The sequence below is a fragment of the Protopterus annectens genome, chromosome 5.part1 (assembly GCF_019279795.1).
Source record: "Protopterus annectens isolate FY-2018-M chromosome 5.part1, PAN1.0, whole genome shotgun sequence".
In the NCBI taxonomy this organism is placed as follows: domain Eukaryota; kingdom Metazoa; phylum Chordata; order Ceratodontiformes; family Protopteridae; genus Protopterus; species Protopterus annectens.
Genome location: NC_056736.1, coordinates 541,597,305 through 541,615,180, shown reverse-complemented (window position 1 = coordinate 541,615,180; position 17,876 = coordinate 541,597,305). Strand labels below are relative to the sequence as shown.

Below are 17,876 nucleotides of genomic sequence, written 5' to 3'. Positions count from 1 at the left end.
TGTGTTGTAGAGTTTATAATACTTTGGTTTAAGTTATTGTTACTGTTGCTTGTTGTAATTATGACGATGTGAGACATTGCCAGCTATGCCAGGAAAAGTAGGGCAGTGGATGGGTAACATATGCCAGCAGAGCTAGCTGAAATTTAGTAAAGAATTATATGTTGTTTGGATATCAAACTGATTTGTACAGATGCTTGTGCTGAAAATGTAATTGTAAAGTTCCTTGTGTAAAAAATGTATTAACAGTGTTTCCTGCTGTACAGAAAAAGAAATACCCTTGTATGTCAGACTGCATTATAACTGTTGAAATGAATACATTGTAACAGAGGGTACTGGAAGAGAAGAAGTTAATGTCAGTCCACCTGACTTTTAAAAATGTTCTGAAATTAAATGGCTGGACTTATGCCATAAAGATGTTATCTCACAGTTTTGAATGAAGCCAGAGACTGTCTGTAAGAAGTATGGTTTATTAGCTCCTGTAGGAAGAGTGGAAATGCTTTGTGGTTTTATGACTTCCAGAAGCTGCAACAGATCTGAGCAATACTCTTTGTGTATTATTAACACATATGTGCTAAATCCTGGCAGTTTCTAGCAATGGGGGGTTGCATGGAAACCAGAAGTCAGATGACCAGATGTATGTGATGTCATTCTTTAATTAGGACAAAAATAATGTTTCAATACTAGTTACAACTGAAGTCTCATGGCAGTCTGTTTTTAGAACCAGACATCGAAGGATCACTTACCTATTTCATCTTGCCTTGCCCTAGTAAGTGACCAGGAAATAGTAACTCTAGATTAGTAAGGAAAACTTAGTGAGATTAGATTAGTTAAGTACTGTTTTTCTGTATCTGTGTGAATCTATTCATCTTTTTTTAAATATTTACTGTGGTTGAACCGTTTGTATTTATTAGTATTTTCATGTTCTTTTATTATTAAATATATTTAATCTTTTCATTGTGGCTGGTCCTTTAGAGAATATTTTAACCTTTGAGAGTACTCATATCTGTTTGGTGATTCTGTGGCCACTCCTGAAAGCCTTACGGCATTGGTCAAACTATCATCCATATTAATATTAATTTTACTTAGTATAATTGGGTACTCTTGTAAGAGTCTTAGAGTAGCTGGCTTGGTGTCTGATGACAGTAACTACCTTATAGTCTGGGGTATAGCTAGTCAACCTGTGCCAGCCTTTCCAAGATATGCGTATTTGTGTGTGCAAATCAAATCTTGAAGAGTGTGTGTGTCAGCTACTTGGAGCAGGGACATGAAGCACGGGTTTCACAGAGAGAGTGGTGGAGGACTTGGCTTGGACACTTGACTGAGGGTTTAACTCTGCTACTGTGCCAGTGGGAAGACTTACTGGGGACCTGGGGAGAGACAGAGAGAGAAACCCTGACCTGGGGCTATGTGTGTACCCTGTGTGCTCTTAAGGGAAATTGTGCTTGATGCAGAGAGCTGCATCTGGAAATATTGGGTGTATCCATTTTTGTTCCAAGTGAACATCCCTATCCAGTGGCAGTGGTGAGGATTCAGGGTCCTTGATTACTGGCCCAGAGAGGGGACGTCATGGTAGTCAGTTATGGTTATTTTCTTGGTGGTAACTATGTTTTCAGTGGATAAGTTATCAGGCTTCAAAATGTGTTTAGGGGTGAGAGCACAAGTTGCCCCCATACCCCCACCCCCAAGACTCCTGCAACCCTTGCATCTACTGTTTGGGAGTTACCTTGATATGGATTATCAGGCCTATGGAGCATTTTGAACCAGGGCTCTGGCTGATCAAAGAGCCAAACTTTTGTTGAGGAGCATGCTACCCACTTCCCGGTCCTCTATGCAGACTACTGTATCTCCTTCTCCCACTAAGAATCCATTGAAGAAGAGAAAGATGAATAGGGATGCATACAAGGGCAGGAAAGGAAAGGAGAAAAAAGGCAGGAACATCACCTTAATGAGAAAATGAGACAAAAGGAGGTCTTCAAATGTCCTGCTGACTCTCTCTTGGAAGACATGCCAGATTTGAAGGCGCTAAGGCCCTTGGTTCCTCCAACTCTGACTGGCTTTGATTCTGAAATTTGTAGGTCACCGACACCACTCTCCTTCCAGTCTGGCTTCGGCCTTTGATCTGCCCATTTCTTCCCCATCATAGGACATTCCAAGCCCATGGATTTCTGTGGCTCCATTGTCAGACTGGCTTCATTTGTCATTTATTCCCATTATACTGGATTCAGAGTTTTCCCTAGAACATTCCCCATCAATGGTCCTAGGCTTCCTCCTTTCAGCACCAAAACATTTTACACTCTGCACCTTGATACAGTAAGTCAGCTTTCTCAAGATCTATGAGGTCATCCAGAAGTATTAACCTTTTTGAAGGCTAATCTGGATCTGTAGACCAATCCCTCTTCTTCATTCCAGAAGGGTTAGGACTCTTCCCCCTTCGGCCCCAACACTCGTAGTTCCTCCTTTGGCCCATGCCTCAGTGCCAGTAACCATAGATCTGATATTGTTGATCTTCGTTCATTCCTTACGCATGGGTATCGGTTCTGACCTCGGAACCGAGACGGCCATTTTCCAAGCTCGCGTCAGCTTCAAACTCTCGAGCTAAACTCTTACCCACAATTCCCCTCTCCCTGTTACCCCAGATTTCGTTTGCCACGTTGCCATTCGGTCGTGTCAAGCTGCTTCTCTTGAGCTAAGTACAGTTATTTGTTGTTTAATAGCCATTTATATTACTTTTCTGTCAGAAAAGTTTCTATTTCATTTGTCTCTTACCCTATCGCATCTAGCGACCATATTTTCTTCAGGTTTCTCTTCTTTTTTCTCTACCTTTTTACCACAAAGTGTTCTCCCCTTACCATCATTGGTAATCCTTCCCTTTTTCTCATACCTTCGGTTATTTTTTTTTGTACCATTGCTGGTACCATTTTCTGCTTTCTAATTTAGCTATCATGGCAGATAAGAAAGGTAGTCCAGGGTTTAAACAGTGTTCTGATTGTGGACAGAAACTACCTACTTCGGATGCACACTCTTTGTGCGTTTATTGTTTGGGGGCGTCCCACTTATCTGTTGACCCACCCTGTACTATTTGTGAAAACCTTTCAAATAGAACTTTGTTGGAAAGGAAAAGCAAGCTGTTATTAAAGGGACTTCTTAAATCTCCCTTTTCAGAGGCTATTTCTGGGTCAAAGGCCTCAACCCCTCCTAGAGCCCATAAGAAAATCTTGGATGTTCCTACCAAGGCTAAATCTTTGCCTTCGTCCCCTGCTGGGGACTCCCGCCAACCAAAACCTAAAAAGGCTAAAGTTTTGGCTCCGGAGCTCACTCAGTCAGCCCTAGTGCTTTCGGTGCCTAAACCTTCAGCTCCATTAGTGATCTTGGCTCCGTCTTTTCCTGCAGCCTTCACTATATCGGCACCGAGGGGCTCCTCAGTTCAGATTATTACCACTGTATCGGCACCGACTGTTCAGTCGGCGCAGACCTTGACCATGTCGGCTCTGACATCTTACTCGGAACCGACACCTTTATTGTTGACTCCAGTTTTGTCGGTTCCTGCTTCGACCCTGACAACCACTTCGGCACCGATCCTTGTGTCGGTGCAGACCACGACCTTGGCACCGATGACTTCTTCGGTGCAGACACCCCGTAGTCCAGTCTCTCTCGGCACTGTTGTTCTTGGTGCGGACTGGTGAGATGGGCACCGAGTTTGCCTCTTCTGTGGACAGGCCTGTTTCTCCCTCAGTCTTCGTGAGGTCCACTAGAAGTCTTTCCGAACACTATGTGTTGCGTCTTGTGGATCAGGTGCTCCTGGCCAGAGGTATCCCACCCCCCAGGAGTTGTCCTTCCTTGGGAGGTGATCACCCGTCTCCAAAGACCCCTTCTTATTCTCTTCCTTCATTGCCTTTGAAGTCCATGGATATAGCACAGTCTTCCCCTTCTGTGGTTCCCTTTATGGATCTCACTAAGGAACCGCAGTTGCCTTCATGACAGGAAACTTTTGCTACGACCCAGGATGTCAGTTGTGACACTCATAGTTTGCTGCTCCACAGCCATCCAGAGACTCTGGGTCTGCAGGCTGAGCCACTTAGGGGAGGGGTGACACCTATCCTAGACATTCACTCCTCTTCAGGTGGACCAGCCTTCCAACTGATGGAGAAGGCTTTTGCTGCTGCTGGCGATACTGGACTGTCTATCCCTCCGCCCTCCTCTGGTACACTGGTTCCACAAGTCACACCCAGCGGACACCGGGTGCAAGGGCCTCAAGGACATATTCTCACAGGAAACTTTCCACTGAGGAAGTCCACCGGAAAAGTTTGTGTAAGAGGAAGCACATGGACTCCACAGAGGAGTCCCTCACTAAAGACACAGATTTTGATGAGGGGGAAGGATCCCCTCGGTCACCCTCTGAGGTATCCTTTGGTGATATCCTCGAAATCCTGAAACAGAGAGGTGACTGGCAGTCATCTAATCTGAACTCTGAGAAATCTGTGTTCCTGCAGGCCTTTTGCGCCCGGCCCCCTACCTCCTAGGTTACTCCACCTGCCAATGAACTTGTCCGGCTTATCGTGCAGCATGCTTGGAAGGCTCTTGACACCGTCAGAGCTATTCCCTGGAGGCCAGATAAGATTTTGTCCCCTCCTGCTTCGGATCCCCATTGGTCAAGAGGTCTTCCTGTTGATGCATTGGTGGTGGCGGCCGCACCAAGAAAGGATCTGGCAGAAGAAGAAAGCCAGACTGTCCATCCATCTAACAAAGAGTCTCGGGCTCTGGACAGGATAGGGAAGTGCACCTTTGCATCATCGACCTTTACTATCAGGTCCCTGAATTATATGGCACACTTTACCAGGCTTCAAAGGGATCTGATTTCTGAGCTTTCTGAAACCTTGGCTGGTGCCGTGTCTGATGAGGTCCGTGACAAAGTGGCCACCATTGAGTCAATATCTAACTCCACTATGCGACTGATGTCTCACGCATCAGTAGGAGCAGCTAGAGCAGCAGGTTCAGCTGCGGTCTTGAGACGACATGCCTGGATGCGCTTGTGCAATTTCGCAGAACCCTTTAAGGCTTCCTTTCTTAACGCTCCCATTGAGGCCTCCTCGTTGTTTGGACCCAAAGTTAAAAGCACACTGGCCAGATGTGAACAGGACAGTAAGGCCCTTTCTGCCATAGGTGTCCATTATTCTATCCCTCAACGTGCTTTCTCCCGAAACCAAAAGAGTGGGAAGATATGGTTTAAGAAATCTCGGGGACCTTTCCATGACACACAGGCCGAGTTCTCCCCTAGAGGTAGAGGGGGAAACTCACAGGGAAGACGCTCCTTTCGGGGCAGAGGGGGTCGGCATAACCAGGGTTCCAGGAATTCTTTCCCTGGCCAATCCTACCAGCGCTCCTGAAGAGCGGCCCAACTCCTTTCCTCTGAAGGTGGTTGGGGGACGTTTCTCCTTGTACCCTTCTGCCTGGCTAACCATCACCACCGATTCTTGGATACAAAGGATTATAACCAGAGGTTATCATATCCCTTTCAATCTTTGTCCTGTCCCTTCAAAAAAACTTCCCGACGTTCCACCCAGTCAGTGGGAAGAAGCAGCACTAGAGATAGAAAAGCTGCTAAGAAAGAGAGTCATCCAAATAGTCCCTCCAGACCAGATAGGATCCAGATTCTACTCAAGACTATTTTTGGTGCCAAAGAAAACCGGGAACTGGAGACCAATTTTGGATCTCAGTGTATTGAAATAGTTTGTGAGAGTACAAAAATTCCAGATGGTCACAATACAGTCTATCCTCCCACTTTTGGAAAAAGACTATTGGATGTTCTCGATAGATCTTCAAGATGCGTACTACCAGATAAAAGTGGACAGGCCATCAAGAAGTTTTCTGCACTTCTGTGCGGGAGCCAGTCACTGCCAGTTCAGAGTACTGCCCTTCGGACTGTCTACAGCCCCCAGAGTGTTCACAAAGTGCATGGCAGTTGTCACAGCTCACTTGCGACTTCAAGGATTCCAGGTGTTTCCATACCTAGACGACTGGCTCATTTCCGCTCCCACCAGACATCTACTGGAAGAAGCCCTGGCATACTCTCTTCTCGCTGCACAAAGGCTAGGCATATCCATAAACTGGCAAAAATCCAATCTCACCCCATCTCAGTCAACAGAATTCATAGGGGTTATCTTGGACACAAAGAACTGCAGAGCTGCTATTCCAGAGCACAGAATTCTAAGGATAAAGCAACAACTGATTCCAGTCCTTTCAAGGGAGAAATCCATGGCTCACTCTGTTCTACAGCTGTTGGGTTCCATGGCAGCCTCCATCACCATTGTCCCCCTGGCCAGGTTTCACATGAGGCTTCTACAATGGCTACTGCTCACCCAATGGTATCCCTTTCAGCATCCTCTTTCAGCCATGATTCAAGTAACCCACAGGTGCAAACAGGATTTAAATTGGTGGATGACACACAATCTGTCACAATGGTCTTGCCCCTTCTCCCTCCAGCAACCCAAGGCCACAGTGACCACAGACGCCTCCCTGATGGGGTGGGAGGGCTGTGTCGGGGACATACAGTCCAAGGCACATGGTCCGAACTAGAGGCCCATCTGCATATAAATGTTCTAGAGCTGAGGGCGGTGCTTCTGGCGTTGCAAGCATTCCATCCCCTGCTGCCGTCTGGAACAATTGCAATTCAGTCAGACAACATGGCGGTGATCTGGTACATCAACAAGCAAGGTGGAACCAAATCTTATCCCCTTTGTTGAGAGGCCATGAGGATATGGCAATGAACGATGGCTACCAACCGTTTTATTCTAGCAAAGCACATTCCCGGGAGTTCCAACGTGATAGCAGACAGACTCAGCAGGTGCATTCTTCAACCTCACGAGTGGTCCCTGAATCCCTTGATAGCGGCGGAGATCTTCCACCGCTGGGGCCATCCTTCCTGCGACCTCTTTGCATCCCTGACCAATTACAAATGCAGCAATTACTTCGCCCTGATTCCCCCTCCAGGACAGTCACCCAGGGATGCTCTAGTCCACGATTGGCCCTCTGGTCTTCTTTACGCATTCCCACCCTTTCCCCTCATACACCAGTTTCTGAAGAAAGCCCATCGGTTGAAGAGCAAGGTGATCCTCATAGCACCATATTGGCCTCGAAAGATTTGGTTCCCATTTCTCTGCCCTCACCTACTAGATCGACCATGGATTCTCCATCCAACCCCGGAGTTGATCTCACATCCACAGAACCTGATTCATCCCAACTTGAACAGCCTGAAGCTCACTGCTTGGCTACTCCAATTCCCTTGATTGCCAGGCAGAATGATCTTTTTTTACCAGTATGTGACATTCTCATTGCATCTCATAAGTCTTCCACTAGAATTACTTATCGGAGCAAGTGGAATAGATTTACCTGTTGGCTGAAAGATAAACAAGTAGATTCCTTCTCAGCATTAGTGTCGATAATACTAGACTATCTGGCCGACCTTTTCCAATCGGGTCTGTAGGCCTCTACCATTAGAGTTCATTTGGCTGCAATTTCTAATTTTCATGAGGGTGTCCAAGATTCCTCTCTTATGTCCCACAAATTGTGCAAGACCTTCATAAAAGGTGTGAATCATCTGAAGCCACCTTTTGGAGAACCTATTCAACTATGGGATTTATCATTAGTTCTACAAGCTCTGACAATGCCACCTTTTGAACCAGCCTCTTCTTGCAACCTCAAGCATTTGTCATGGAAAACCTTGTTTTTGGTCGCCATTACTTCTGCCAGACATATTTCTGAGCTTCAAGCTTTATGTATCAAGAGTCCATACTTGATTTTTCATAGAGATAGAGTGTCTTTGAGAACTAATCCATCATTTTTGCCAAAAGTGATCTCTGAAATGTCTATTAATCAAACCATTGAATTGCCAGTTTTCTTTCCCAGTCATTCAAACAGAGGAGAGTATTGTCTACATACCCTAGATATCCACAGACAAATCCATTTTTACTTAAACAGGACTAGGTCCTTTAGTAAATCTGACCAGTTATTTTTGGCCTTTTCTGGACCTAGATTAGGATCTGCTGTTGCTAAGGTTACATTAGCTAGATGGTTGAAGGACTGTGTGACCTTCATTTATACACAACGTAATATCTCGTTGCCTACTACCATGAAAGCTCATTCAACAAGGTTGGTGGCAACTTCTGCTGCCTTCCATGCCAGAGCTTCTGTAAATGACATCTGTGCAGCTGAAACTTGGGCTACGCCTCATACCTTCATCAATCATTACAAATTGGATTTGGCCTCCAGGGGAAGAGCATCTTTCGGTTCTGTGGTGCTCGGGAATGTCCTTCCATGAGAGCCTCCCAGGAATAGAGGTAGCTGGGGACTCTGTCCCATGCGCAAGGAATGAACGAGGATTAACAATATCAGATAAAGACGTTTTGTCTTATCATAACGTTCCATCTGTATTGTTGATCCTTGTTCAGTCATTACGACCCTCCCTCCTTCCCCCTCCTGTGGCTTCTAGTGGATCTCACCATCCGGTTCTCTTAGGTTATTTGACCAGAGGTAGCCTCTACCTTCTTTGACTTGCAAACTCAATCTGAGGTAACAGGGAGAGGGGGATTGTGGGTAAGAGTTTAGACTGACAGTTTGAAACAGATGCGAGCTTGAAAAATGGCTGGCTCGGTTCCGAGGTCGGAACCGATACCCATGCGTAATGACTGAATGAGGATCAACAATACAGATGGAACGTTATGGTAAGACATAACTTCTTTTTCTGACACAAACTCATATTTCCTTTTTGTTGGTTCAGGCAGCTTGGCTGCCTTCAGCACCGTTCCCTTCATTGTACTCAAGTCTGATCTTCTCAGAGCTATGGGGTCAAAGTCAATGACCTGGGGTTTGGTTCAGCTCTGAGATTGTCAGATTCTGTCTCTGCATGTGGTTGCTTTGGCTGTGGATGTCTTCACTCCAGCCTGGACTTCAATCCCATCCAGGTCAATCATTGCCAGATCGGTGCCTGGAATGGGGGTTTCTCCTAGATCTGCAGATCGAAGAGAATCCCTGTCTAGCCATTTGGCTTTGGCATCAACATTCAACATTATAGAAAGGATATTGTATCATTCTGACTCAATAATCTGCACCAGTGTTGGATCAGTTCTGATCCTCATGTCCATCTAGGGTCTTGGTATCTCATGAGCAGACTTTGGGACCGAGAGCACCAACAAGCTTCCTTGTCCTCCCCAGCACCCCCCCCCCCCCAGGAGGTACACAGGAGAACCAGTACAAAAGGAATCCCCCAAGGAATGTCTCACTAAGGATTCTGACCTTGATGAGGGGGAAGAGTCCCAAAGTCCCCCCATGATGACGCCTCCTTTGGCCACCTTTTCAAATTGATGTGACAACAAAGGCAATGGTCCACCAATGACCCTTCACATGAGAAGACAATATTTTTCTTGAAACCTTCAGTGCTCGCCAGTGCCGTCATTGATTTGGGTCTCAGAGGGCTTGGAGACTACCCAGTGCTGTGGAGTCCATTCCCTGTAAACTGGACATGGTATTAATTCTCACTAAGGATTGGAGCAAAGGTGTGCAGTGATTCACACCATTGTTGTTGCTGCAGCAACAGAAAAGGAAATCTCTGAGCAAAGCGCATTAGTCTATCCCCCAGATAGAGAGTCATGGGCATTGGACTGAATTGTGCATATGCCTCACCCACACTTGCCCTCCATGTGCTGAATTGTAAGACACACCTGACTAGACTTCATAGGGACTTGCTTACTGAAATGTCTAATTCAAAGGCATCGCAGCAGTCTCTAGAGGGCCCATAAGACCTTGAGATTCAGTTGCCACAATGCCCTCAATTTCTTCTTTTTCCAGAAGGCTGATATCAAATGATGCCAATGATGTGTCTCATGTGGCAAGCACCAGCATTGCATTTAGCCACCATATGTAGATGTGCTTGCTTGTGCTACTTCATAGAATGCTTTAAGACATCCTTCCTTAATGCCCCTTTTGACAGGTCTACCTTTTTTTGCTCCCAAGAGTAAGGAAACTGTCTGCCATGGTGGTTCATTTCTCTACTCCTCAGAGGACTTTATCCAGGAGCAGAGAGGGGGAGGAAATTGTTGTTGAAATTCACAACAGTTTTCCAGAGCTCTGCAGGTGAAGATGCCCCCGGGGACAGATGTGGGAATTCCAGTAGATACTGCTAATACAGAATCAAGGCTTCAGAGGTCCCTCCTGTTGTTGGGCTTTCCAGCTATCCTGAAAGTTTGCCTGACTGCTGATTTCTGGAGGCAGTTGAAAGGCACTTGGCTTTCCAACAAGAAGCTTGGGAGGCCAGTCATATCTGATGCTTGGGTGCTGAGAGTCATTTCCAGTGTTTCTGCCATTCTGTTTCATTCCATTGTTCCCCAGAGCTGAAACCAAGATCCCTTCCTAATGTTCCACCCCATCAGTGAATGGGAGCAGCAGAGATCTGCAAGTTTTTCATGAAGTGAGTCATCCAAGAGGTCCCACCAGACCAGAGAGGATCTGGGATCTACTTGAGATTATTTTTATTGTCAAAGAAAAACAAGGACCTCAGGCCTATCCTGGACCTCAGCAAATTGAATCTCTGTGTAAAATAGACCAAATTCTGCATTGTGATGGTACAGTCCATTCTACATCTTCTGAGTAATGATGACTAGGTGTGCACTGTGTTCTGTGGACATCAAGGATGCCTACTGTCAAATAGAGGTAACAGGACGTTTCAAGCTGAGAGTCAGTCACTAACAATTTAGAGCACGGTCCTTTGGCCTCACCACAACTCCCTGGGTGTCCACCAAATGCATGACAGTGGTTTCAGCTTGACTGGAGCTGCATAGCTTCTCTGGGGTTTTCCCTACCTGGATAACTGGTTCCACACAACAACTTCAAGGGTGTCATCATTAGTTTAAGTCGGAGTTGTTTTTGGTGTTCTTCGTGTTTCACTGTTGCAGTCATTACATTTGGGTTATCTGCTTGCAGTAGTCCTCAGTTGGCTTGATTAACAAAGTCTTGGGTCTTCCGTCGGTTAATGTCCATTCTTCCATGATGTCAGGGGTATGAAACATGCAGCCGACACCATCACACCAGTCTTTCTTGCCGTGCGGTGCTTGAAGCAGAAGCAGTTCACAAGTGCCGGTCGGCCAACTCCTTAAATTTTCGTTTTCGAGTTTCAGAACCAAAGTCTTCAACTAAAGCTAAGTACCCCATTGGGGAAACATTTTTCTTGCTCCCTACCGATGTCAGTAAAAGTTAATAATTGCATTACTTGTGGAAAGCAAATACCTCACAAAGATTTTCATTCATACTGTATTCCTTGCCTAGGCCCTGACCACGACATACCTTGCTGTCGCTTTTGTGCTTTATTTAATCAGTGCACTATCTGTCATTGGTATATTTTCGCTTCTAAATATTTCAGTTCTCGGTTTAATTATCCAGAAATGTTGTCGGTTAGCCATCCGACTACCAGGATTCCAAAAAAACGCAAAGATAAAGACAGAGACAGACCGCCGAGGTCCATAGCTGCCGACGACACTTTTCCTAAGCCAGTCGCCAGTTCGCCGGTACTCAATGAGGTGCTTTCGCAGCCCCTGATACCTGCTACTTTTGACTTGCAGGTCTCTACTGAGACCCATTCGGAGTGCGGTATGCCGCGAGATGCTTCAACTGTGGAACCTGCGGATGTTTTTGCCTTGGATGGGTCCGGAGCTGCTGTACAGGCACCGGCTTCTGAGGGTGTATTCAGGCCTACGGACTTGCATATTAAACCAATGCCTCTTCTTCATTTAGACCAAAATCTCGAACCATGCCTAAGAAACCGATGCCCAGGCCGCATGCTCAGGCCTCTATGCCTAAAAAACAAATGATAAGAATGGCTGAAGATCTTATAACTCTAATCAGGGGAAGCCAACCTCCCCCTTCTAAAAGATTTAGGACTGAAGTTGTTTATGAATTTTCTGAACAGGATTCAGATTTTTCTGATGGTCTGGATTTGCCCTTATCTACTTATGAGGATTCTGATGCAGAGGACTCTATTCCCTCTGCTTCTCCTCCAGAGGATTTTTTTGGTGAGACCTTACATACTCTAAGGGAGCATTTCCACTGGGAAAGCCAGGACTTTTCTGATTCAAAAAAGAGGCTTGGGGATTTCTTACTCCTGCCTCTGCATAGGCCTTTAGCTATACCTCCTGTACTAGACATTGTTGATGATGCCTTTTCAGAATCTAGTTTGGCCCCTGATTCTTTGCCTCCTGCTCCCAGAAAACCTGACAAATATTACAGGGTTTTCCTGATTCTCATAAGTTCCTTTTTAAAAATCCAATTGCGGATCCAGAGACTATTTCACAGGGACCCAAGGGTATTAAGGCTTCTACTGCTAAAAATCCTACCCCCTCTGATAGAGACTCCAGGGCACTGGATAGATGGGGTAAGAAAGTTTACACTTCTGCAACCTTGGCCATTAGGGCTTTAAACTGCCAGTTTCATATGTTAGTGTCAACATGTTATTGGATTGCTTAAACAGAAAATATTACTTCCTGACCGTGCTGAAAATAAACAATTACAGGATCTAATGCATTCTGCTGAACAGGTTGGAAAACATACTTCGCAGTGTGGATTTGATTCATTAGAGGCCTCTTGCAGGGTTACTGTTACTGGGTCTGTGCTCAGAAGGCATGCTTGGCTTAAGGAGCAAGGTTTGCCTGATCATGTTAAAGCTAAAAATGTTGGATGCTCCCTTAAATCAGGACCGCCTGTTTGGCAACAAGGCTGAGGAAGTTCTTAAAAAGATGGAAGACAAAGCTAAATCTATGCAAACTGTTAAAGATTTCTTACAAGTTCAGCCTCCTAGATTTAATAAGCACTGGCCCTCTAAAAATTGGTCCTTTCCAGCCCCTTGCAGGTCTTCTCAAGCCAAACCCAGACACAGCAAAAAACCCAGGTTTCAGTCCCAAGGGACACACAAGGCTAGGCAGTGGGGGGTTTCCGCACCCAAACCTGGGAGTAGTAAGACTCCCCCCTATGGAAAACTTTCTCAATGACTTGCTTTTTAAAACTACCAAGCACTTCCCAACTGAATGCTCCTTTAGGTGGAAAGATTGGTCTGCAAGCCAAAAACTGGGAACTCATTACCCAGGACAAATGGGTTTTAAATATAGTGTCCCAAGGATACAGATTTCATTTCCACACGTTACCAACACCAAACAGGTGGCCAAATCTACCCCAAATCAGTGGGCAGAGGCCCAAAATCAAGTACTCTCTCTCTCTTAAACATGGGGGCTATTCATTTGGTACCAGAAGAGGAAAAGGGGCAAGGTTTCTGTTCGAGGCTTTTTCTGGTACCCAGAAAAGGCAATACATGGCATCTTATCCTGGACCTTTCTATTCTAAACAACTTTCTGGTGATTCCAAAATTCAAAATGCTGACTCTTCACCAGCTGCTTCCTATGCTAGGCGCGGATGCATGGTTGGCAACACTAGACTTAAAAGAAGCATACCTGCACAATCCCTATCAAGGGAGTCTTGCATAAGATACCTACACTTCAAAGCAGGCTACATGCACCATCAGATGTTATGTGATCCTATCTCGCCTACATTCTGAATGATGGGTTCGGAGCCGATCCCTCGGCTCCGACTCGGCACGCTTATGCCAAAGAGCGAAGTCTCTTACTGGCTGAGCTTACCATATCCCAGGATGCACCACTACCAGTCTCCCAGATCTCGTTTGCCGCTAACAAGTGAAGACGTGGTCTCGAGCTGGCTGAGTTAAGTAGTGATTATTTCACTAGTTTTTCTGTCAGGATTTTCTTCATTCTCTACAAAAAGCTGTTTTAACAGCTATTCTTGTGTTTTGAGTGTGTTTAACAAAATTCACTTGGTGAATTCTTGTGTTGTGAGTGGACTAGGAGTACCTCTTGTCTGGAAAGGCCTTTCCGGTCTTTTATTTGTAGGTGACTTGGTTCTGTTTCAAATCATTTATATTTCTCTTCTTTAAAGAAGAACTAACTGAGAGAAATTATTACATTTACAGAGTTTGTGCTGTGTTTGACTAACTCAGAGTATTGCGAGTGATAACTGTAAGCCTATTCTAGGTGTGTCACCAGTGTTCTTTACAGTTACTTTCTGAAACTTTCTATAATGTCTCAGAATCCTAGGCCTTCGGGCTTCAAGAAATGTGTAAAATGTAGCTTCAAAATGTCCATCACGGACGATCACTCGCTATGTGTGTATTGCTTAGGGGCAAAGCATTTACAGGAATCATGTAGTGTATGTCATGCTTTTTCCTCAAGGGTCCTCCAGGAGAGGAAAAATAAATTAATTCTTAAGGGATTAATTAAACCTTCTTTCGAAGAAGCTTTGGCATCCTCTCCTTCTCCGGCCAAAAAGAAAAGGGCGTCGGCTCCGACCAGTCCGTCGGATCCGATCGCTAAGAAACAAAGGCAGGCCTCTCCTTGGCTCCAAGGACTTGGAGCCGAGGTCGAACGGTCTGCCTCGATGCCACCAGTATCGACTCCTCTGGCTTCGGAGCCGATAGCTGGGGCATCGAGGCGGGTCATCTTCGCCGGCTCCACTGCTCTCGGGCCGACAAAGGTTGCCCGCTCAGACACTTCCTCCTCGGCCAAGTCCACCTCGGCACCGAAGGAATCTGGTGTGTATTCCTCGGCGCCGATACTCATCGAGTCGCCTCGAGCCGGTCCCCTAGCCCTTTGGGGCCGTTGGAGAGGCCGTCTCGGACCCGTTCTGTTTCCTCTCGGTCTTGAGGATGTCAGATTCTGATATAGACAGGGTGCTCCAAAGACTGTTCCAGTCCCCAGTCTTCCAAAATTTGTTTCGGTTCCGACCCAGTTGGCTTTGGAGCCGATGACCTGGGCCCACCCCATTGCCATTCCTCCTCCGACTGCTCTGGCTCCGTCGGAGCCGGTGTTGTTGGAGCCGATGGAGATCTCAGGGTCGGCTCCGACCCTTACTCCAACCCGGGCCTTCGGGTCCGAGTTTGGTACGCGGACGTCTTCGGCTGGACCCGGGGGTGATGTTTCGGACCTATGCTTTCGGTTCCGAGCCTCCCCCTCGGTGCTTCGGCTGCGGGTCTTCCGTCGACTATCACGGCTCCGGGGACCGGACACTCCCAGGATTCTGGGGGTCCGGCTTTCAGAGCCATGAGGAGTGCCTTGGCCAAGTCCTCTTCGCCATCTCCCGGCTTTACCGGCACCTTCCCTAGGCGTGGAGACTGGGTCTTTGGCAGTTCCCCTGTCCGTAGTCAGCGGAGCCCCGGGGCCTGAGGTTACCCCCAGTGGGTGTTCCCCTCCTCCTGAGGGTTCTTCTGAGCTGTCTTGGAGGAACCCCAAGGAAGAGATCGTGCAAGAGGAAGCACGTGGACTCCCCTGAGTCTATTACTTCAGACACTGATCTGGATGATGCAGAGGGGTCCCCAAGTCGTCCTCGGATGATGTCTCCTTTGCAGACATCTTAGAGATCCTCAAACAACGAGGCGGCTGGATATCCAAACCCCTCTACTGACGAGTCAGTGCTCCTCAAGGCCTTTGGGGCTCAGCCCTCCGCCTCCTGGGTGTCTCCGCCCTTGACGAGCTTCTGGATTTAGTTTGTCAAGGGCGGGAACATCCAGATACCGTGGAACAGTCCCTTCTCGTCCAAATAAATTTTTGTCTGCTCCCCCCGAGAAGGAGTTCCTCACTAAAGGCGTGGCTGTAGATGCCATGGTGGTGGCATCTGCTACACAACAGGACGTGGCAGAGGCTTCAACGTCCATCCATCCTCCTAATAAGGAGTCTAGGAGTATGGACAGGTACGGTAGCGCACCCTGACTTCAGCGGCCTTTACTTTAAGGTCTCTGAATTATTTGGCACATTTTACCAGGCTTCAGTGGGATCTGGTCAAGGAGTTGTCAGATTCCTCTCGGGTAACCTACCTGAGCAGCTAGCCCAGTCGGTTAGCTCTCAGTTGGCTATCCTTACGTCAATTTCTAACTCGTCCATGAGGCTCATTTCCTATGCGGCCGAGGCGGGTAGAGCGGCAGGCACAGGCGTGGCTCACGGAGACAAGCCTGGCTCCGCTTGTGTCAGTTTTGGAGGCCTTCAAGTCTTCCTTCGCCGCTCCCTTTGATGGGTCCGCCTTGTTTGGACCCAAGGTTAAGGACACCCTTACCCGCTGTGAGCAAGAGGGAAAAACTTTATCTGCCGTAGGTGCCGTTATTCCACTCCCTTCGGCCTTACCCCAAGGCTAAAGGAGGGGAAAATGTGGTTCCGCAAATCCCGTAAGTTTTTCTCCCAATAGCAGGAAGATTCCCTTCCAGAGGCAGAGGACGGGAAATTTTTCAGGGACGCCGTCCCAGAGGCGGCAGAGGGCCCGCAATTCTGGAGACCGAGTCCTTTCGTGGCTCTTCAGCCTCCCACACGTCATGAGGGATTGCCCGGCTGTGCTGCTCGGAGCCAGTCAGGTGTCGTTTGCCAAGCACCTAAAAGCCTGGGAGTCAATCACTCAGGACAGATGTGTGCTTCCGATCATTGCCGCAGGTTACACCATACCATTCATATACTCGCCCCACCGTCCAAAAGAATCCCGGACCCACCACCCAGTCAAAGGGAAATGGCAGCCAGAAGCTTTAAAGCTGCTAGAAAAAGGAGTCATCCAACCGGTCCCCACAGACCAGATCGGATCAGGAAATTACTCCAGGTTCTATTTAGTGCCAAAAAAGACAGGGGACCTGAGACCAATATTGGATCTCAGCAGACTGAACCAATCCGTCACGAAATCCAAATTCCGAATGGTCACGTTACAATCCATTCTCCCATTGTTGGAGAAGGATGTTTGGATGTGCTCCATAGACCTCAAGGACGCCTATTATCACATACCGATACATCAGGCGTCCAGGAGGTATCTGCGCTTCAGCCTGGGAGTCAGTCATTACCAATTTTGCACTCTGCCCTTTGGTCTCACCACAGCCCCCAGGGTGTTCACCAAGTGTTTGGCAGTAGTGACGGCTCACCTGAGAAGTCTTGGATTCCAAGTGTTTCCCTATCTGGACGACTGGCTCCTGACTGCCACCACCAGGCATCTACTAATGGACAACCTCAAAGCCACCATCTCCCTGGGTGTTACCCTGGGGATTACATTCAATTGGTCAAAGTCTGTCTTGCTGCCCTCTCAACGCATAAAGTTCATAGGAGCAGAGATAGACTCAAGATTGATGGGCGTCTTTCTTCCTGCCGAAAGGATCCAAACTTTACAGGGCCAAGTTCAAGCTCTGATCTCGAGATCCAAAGCCCCAGCCAGGATGGTTCTACAAGTTCTAGGCTCAATGTCTGCCACGGTTCTTTTAGTCCCTCTGGCAAGATTGCACATGAGGATTCTTCAGTGGCTATTGTCAACGCAATGGTCCTTTCAGGATCTTCCCCTCAATCATCACATCATGATTACGGATATATGCAAAAGGGACCTTCGCTGGTGGCTTCAGACATCCAATTTGGATCAAGGAAACCCCTTTGTTCTTCCCTCTCCAGTGGTTACCCTGATGACAGATGCCTCCCAGATAGGGTGGGGGGGGCATTGTCTGGGCAGGCTAGTTCAGGGCTCCTGGCTTCCAGACGAAGCTCTTCTCCACATCAATGTGTTGGAGATGAGGGCTGTACTTCTATCCCTACAAGCCTTACACAAGTTTCTTCCTCAGGGCATCTTCGCCATCCACACAGACAACATGTCGGTGGTTTGGTATCTGAACAAACAAGGAGGGACCAGATCATACCCCCTTTGCAGAGAGGCCATGAGAGTGTGGGAATGGGCTGTAGCTACCAACCGCTTCTTGGTAGCGACCCACATCCCGGGAAAGTCAAATATATTGGCAGACAAATTGAGCAGGACAATTCTCTCTCCTC

At 47.2% G+C, this 17,876-nt stretch overlaps 1 protein-coding gene across 5 annotated transcripts in view; it reads left to right on the top strand.

Annotated features, from left to right (window-relative positions):
* Window positions 1-17,876, top strand: part of FNDC3A (fibronectin type III domain containing 3A) — a 3,267,883-nt gene that overhangs the window by 2,404,257 nt on the left and 845,750 nt on the right. The gene's annotated exons all lie outside the window — the stretch shown is intronic.